The sequence below is a fragment of the Suricata suricatta genome, chromosome 16 (genome assembly GCF_006229205.1).
Source record: "Suricata suricatta isolate VVHF042 chromosome 16, meerkat_22Aug2017_6uvM2_HiC, whole genome shotgun sequence".
NCBI lineage: Eukaryota > Metazoa > Chordata > Mammalia > Carnivora > Herpestidae > Suricata > Suricata suricatta.
The window spans coordinates 23,153,337-23,159,336 of record NC_043715.1 but is presented as its reverse complement, the minus strand read 5'-3'; the positions used below and the strand labels follow the sequence as shown (position 1 = coordinate 23,159,336).

At 34.2% G+C, this 6,000-nt stretch overlaps 1 long non-coding RNA gene across 3 annotated transcripts in view; it reads right to left on the bottom strand.

Annotated features, from left to right (window-relative positions):
• The window catches only part of LOC115281194, a 40,056-nt gene that overhangs the window by 14,807 nt on the left and 19,249 nt on the right, over positions 1-6,000 (bottom strand). For 2 of the 3 annotated variants that reach the window (XR_003904151.1, XR_003904153.1), the window contains exons 2-3: positions 4,311-4,371; positions 838-932 (exon numbers count right to left, since the gene is read on the bottom strand). This is a non-coding gene — a long non-coding RNA (uncharacterized LOC115281194). The remainder of the gene's footprint in view (positions 1-837; positions 933-4,310; positions 4,372-6,000) is intronic. The other variant, XR_003904152.1, reaches the window with a different exon arrangement.

Sequence of the window (6,000 nt, the reverse complement as noted above, 5' to 3'; positions counted from 1 at the left end):
AGCATCTGTAGTCTCTTGGTTTGTTCATTTTAGCCACTCTGACTGGCGTGAGGTGGTATCTCTGTGTGGTTTTGATTTGTGTTTCCCTGATGATGAGTGATGTTGAGCATCGTTTCATGTGCCTGTAGGCTATATGGATGTCCTCTTTGGAGAAGTGTCTGTTTATGTCTTCTGCCCATTTCTTCACTAGATTATTCCAATGCAGAATGATGCTGGAACTTTGTATTGAAGAAAAAATTGTGTATGTTAAAGTCACCAACGTTATAAGCAGAACAATTAGGAAGTATATATTTTCCATATCAATGATAAGGTTGAAAGCTCCATAATCTATAGAATTCATTTCTTGGAGTTGAAGCTTTAGTCAAACTGCCTGGGTTAGAAACCTGACTTTAAGAAAGTTACTTAAATAAAAGTCAGAATAAAGATCTATAGTACTTTAATTTTTGTTTAATTGGCAAAAATGTAGTGCCTACATACAGGATGTGGGACGTTAATGGAGCAAATATGTGTGAATATTTTAGCTCATGGCAAACTGAGTAGATATTAGCTCTCACTCCATCACCACTACTTTTACCACCAGTGCTAAACACCACCACCTTTCCCCTGCTGCTGTTGCTCTCTTAGTTACTGATAGGACTGTCATCATACAAAAATATAAATATTCAATACGATCTCAGTCACTCATTTCTCTTTTTCTTCTCTTTCTGTCTCACACACAGATACAAATGTCTGCGAAATATTTTTAAACTATTTAGAAAAATTTTAATTAATGAATTCTATAAAAAGATACTATCCTTAACTATGATTTAGAAAATAAATAATATCACATTATATTACCTGGAGGGAGAATTATGGTTCCATACTTTTGCGGGGAGGTTATTGGCACATTTCTTTTTAGTCATTTAGCACTATGTATCAGTTCAAAAAGCATCCTAAAAGAAAAACAAATATAAACCACTTATAGGCATTTATTTCTAAGATTATCCATCATAGCGATAATTATGACAGCTAAAAATTGGAACCGATAAAGAAACCCACCAACAAAGTTTTGGCTAAAATTATATGTCCATAAGATGTAATAGTAAACAACCATTAAAATGACAATTTTGAGAAAACATTTAAGGATGGAAAAGATCTTCACAGTATATAGTAGGTAGAGCTGATTGATAAAGATATCCAATCTCCATAATGTAATAGTCTTGAATGATGATACTTTTTAAATGTATTATGTGAGTTAGATTATTTAATTATCATTAAAGCATTGCTGGAAGAAACCCTCTATCCTCTGTGTTATACAGATCTGACTACTGTAGCTAAGAGAACAAAGGTTATACAGTTAGTGGGTCACATGATAAAAAATTGAAGAGGAATAGCCCATGATCACAGTGAGCATTCAAGGGGCGATGGTGACAGCGGTGTTGTGTGTATGTGTATGAGTGGGACTTCATATGTGAAATATTGGAAGTTTTACTTTTTTACTTATTAGAATTTCTCAAAAGAATTAGTATGGCTTTGCTATTCAAAATTATTAGATGATCGAGCTCTTAAGGAGATAGGAGGTAGAAGAAATAAAATAGAAGTTTACAGTACAATCTCAGCATCTTTTTTCAACAAAATTACAGTAGGTTTTTACTTGAATGAAAATGGATGTGTTACCATTTTTTGTTTCCTTTTAATATCAGTAATGTTATAATTCGTATATTAAATGTGCTTAAAATCTAGCACAGACTATAAATAAGAACAATTCTGGGGTCTTCATGAGCTTCCAGACTAGCAGAGAGTTGTGTTGTTTCTTCAAGTTGTAGAAATGTAGCTAAGAGGGATAGAATTTAATCTGGAGATTCATAAAGATTTTATGGGTTATAGGCGTACTGGAAGTGTGTTGTGGAAGATTTGGATGTAACACCAATAGCTTTAAGATATGAACATACTTGTACAGGCTGAAGTTACTATAATATCATAAAGAGTTCTATATTTGTGTTTCTACTAACATTAGTAGACTCATTTCCAAGAATTCAATGACAGATTTTATCCCATGTACTAAACCAAACTAGCCTGACTACTGTGATTCATTATAAATGCTGATGGCCCTGAATAGGATCCTTCTACCATGGAGACCTGGGATTGGGATTTGCAAGGGCCTCACTGGCGCTCATATTTCTACTCATTGATTTTATATATATATATATATATATATATATATATATACACACACACACACACATATATGCACAACTCATTAATTATACGTATTATATATATATTCTACTCATTAATTATATGTAATATATACACATATATATACACACACAAATGTTATAAATTGTGTAAGTTAATATATATTAATTATATTCATATAGGCTATTATATTCAAAACACTATTTTAGGCAATATAACATACTAATTAATAACGCAGACACATTTTTCTCCTCTAATGGAACTTTAATCCATCCATTTGTATAGCAAATTATAGGAAATATCTTAGTTTGAAAAACAATGTCTGTTTCCATGCAGTATAACCTAAGCATTTTGTAAAAGAGAAAAAAAAAAAGACATGCAAACAGAACTGAACTTATGACTAAAGTAAACATCTAACTCCTAACCGTATGAAAGATGAAGTTACAGGAGAGATCGAAGTATTGCATGTTGCATGAAATTTTGCAGAGTAAATGTATTTTCTCCAGTTTTAAATATATATTATTTACAAAGCACAGTTTTAGATGAATCCATTCGTGTTTACTTTTACCACAGTAGCAGATAGCAGAAGGTGTAAAATGCTTGGGAGAAACAAAGGCTATCTTACACAATTGTCCTCGAAGTACTCTATAATTGCCTTAACTCTTAAGATGAAAGAGGTGGAAAGTGTCATTTTGATGACATACATGCAAGGCTCCTCGTGACCACAGTAAGAGAATTTTGTCATACTCAGGTATACTGGGAAAGAAACTCTGCATTTTGTTTACAGTAAATCAGTGCCACTTAAATTATACACAATTAGCAAAGAAATTATATAAATGTATATTAATATATAAGTAATTTATAAGACTTTCTCATAGAGGCTGTATATGGTTTAAAAACACTCTATGTGTGATTTGGTCTTAATGATATTGTTGGAAATGGTTGTTTATTATAATGAGTACCAAGGAAGGCATTTCCATTGTAAAATCTATTTAAGAGTCAGACCCCTTTGCGAGCGAGGTATCAGACGTGGGACAGCAGTCTCGTAAGCAGTGGGCGGTGAGAGGTAAACTGTCTTATGAGATGAGTTCAAACGAGTGATACAAATTAAAACAAGTTTGAGCAGTACTTAGAAGGGCATGACAGCTTAGAAAAAACTTTATGATCTTGCTGAGAAATGCGAAGTTCCCTGTTTAATAAAAATCCAACTGGGTGTGTTCTGCAATGAATTGGGCTTCTCTGGGAAAGAAATAGTTCCGTATCTAAATCTGTGGGAATGTGGATTTGAAGACATAGTATCTTTTCTAAATCCTCAGACTGTTATCAGTGGTGTCAGCAGATTTGTATGGATTGTTTTAGAGCTTTGGACTAAAGTTTCCCTTAAACAACTGGTGTGTGTGTGTGTCTTTCTCTCTCTGTCTCTGTTTCTCTCTCCAGATGTCTACATACCATTTGTCACAGTATACTTGTGTCCTTTAACATCGTGCTTGGGATTAAAAAACTCAAACACATCAAGGGTCAAGCAGGCATCATAAAAGAGTTCAGTGGGCCAGTTGGGAGCTGTGACAAAGTGGAGAGTACAAGTCCTATCTGAAAGGTGTAACAATTAGCATATGATTTAAAAAATACTTGACCTGTATTTATTTGCTAATTCATCTCTCCACTTTTAACGAAGAGGGGCAGAATATACCACCCCCAAATCGGCCACTTTGGCAGAAGGATTATTTTGAGTGAGATGGAGTAAAAACCCAGTAGATTTAGGGAAACCTATTTATCTCCACCTCAGCTGTCTAGACTTACATTGGAAAGGGGACTTGTAGCAGGAAGAGAGCAATTACTATTATCTCACCTAGGCATCTGCCATGTGTCAACTTTGTGCCTTAGGTCTTTCTCTGAAGCTGTGGGAACTTGCTCAGTTCTTGAGCAGGTAGAGTCTGAAAGTATAGGAAATTTAATTTCCCGGGGGCATCCCTCAACCAGTGGGGTCCAGACTTTGGTTTTAACCAACCTTTGATGGATTAATTTGAAGACAGCATTATGATTACTCCTCTGCAGTTTTTCAGAGGACACCCTTAAAAAGTGGATTTAGTTGCTCAGAGTGGCTACTGACTTATTAATATATACTTTATTACCTTTTCCTCTGTCCTTGTCTGACTCTGTGTCCAACCTCACTCTGAGTTCTTATGATCACCTCTAAAATAAAAAGAAACTATATGAAACCAAGGTTCTGTCTTAAGCTTTGGTTTTAGTGGAATCTATACTAAGACAGCAACTAATAAAAAGAAAATAATCTGAAAGCTAAAAATGCACATTATGCCAGTATACATGTTATTATTCCGTAAGGAGTTGTACTCTGCTTGACTTGCTGTTTTCTCCATAACTCAAGGTAGAGAAGATTCCCCACTTTTGTCAGAAGGGTTTTTATGATCATAAAATGTTCTTAGTATCCTTATCATTTTTAATAGATATCAGTGGCCTTGTGGAAAAAAAGTCATAGACACAGACTTGGTTCTAGTTCAGACATCCTGGAGAGAAAGTAGAAGGTAATACTAAAGACGTGTCCCCTTACATGCAAGGCATTAGATTAAGTCTTTTTTTTTCATTTTTTAAATGTTTATTTATTTTTGAGAGAAGAGGGAGAGAGACAGACAAGGTGTGAGTGGGGGTGGGGCGCAGAGAGAGAGAGAGAGAGAGAGAGAGAGAGAGAGAATCAGAAGCAGGTTGCAGACTCAGGTGTCAGCACAGAGTCGGATGCAGGGCCTGAACTCAGGAACAGTGAGATCATGACCTGAGCTGAAGTTGCCCACTTAACTGACTGAGCCACCCAGACATCCCTAGTTTAGGCTTTATATAAGGTTTCCCAGAATATTCCTTGTCACTGACCTTGGGAGAAGACCTACCTTATATCTCAAATTATAAACAAGGACATATAAGACATAAACTACACAATATTATACAACTAGATTGTAACAAACCCAAGATACAAAACATGATGTCTGAAATCTCAGCCTCTGCTGTTTTAAGTTCATAAGACTACAGACTCTGTGAGATTTAATTATCTTAGACTTCCTTGCTTTGATCAAATATCTTCTAATTTAATTAAGCCTATAGGGAGAAATTCAGATTTTATGGGATAAAGAAAATTCTAGAATTCTAGATATTAAATTTTATCTCTGGTGGCAAAAAAAAAAAGAATGAGAAGAAAGATGAAAAGTAGGTGAAGATACTGTAATTTTAAGCATGACCTACTTTAAGTGTTTTGCGTTATAAGGGGTTGGAATCCTTCAAGAGAAATGTTTATAAATGTGAATCATTCATATTTTTCCTTCACATCATATAGAAATTTGTTTAAAATAGTTTGAATGTATTCAACCTGATCTAAACTTTTTATCAATTTAAGGACACCCTTTCATCTTCTAAATAAGTTTATAGGAAACATGTTTATATAATTGGAAAGTACTGTGAGTGTCTCAATGGGACAGTGGTTTGCTGTAAGCATTGAATGCATTTTATATAAATCTGAATTCAGACATTATCCTATCCATTTTCAATTGAATTTTATCCACTTTTAGTAGTGGCCAATTAAATCCCAATTAAATGCAATTTCTTTCTATTAATTTAATTAGCTCTCATATCTTTCAATAGCCTTCATTAGTTTTAGTTATTTTCAATAAACTTTTGATTAAGTCATTTTATTGCTAATTCCTTTATATAAATTTCCATCAGCTTCCAGTGTATTTGATCTGTATGCCTAAAGTCAATATCATATACCCACAATCAGGGGGTACCGTTGCACTTATTTGAGTGAGATGGAAACTAATC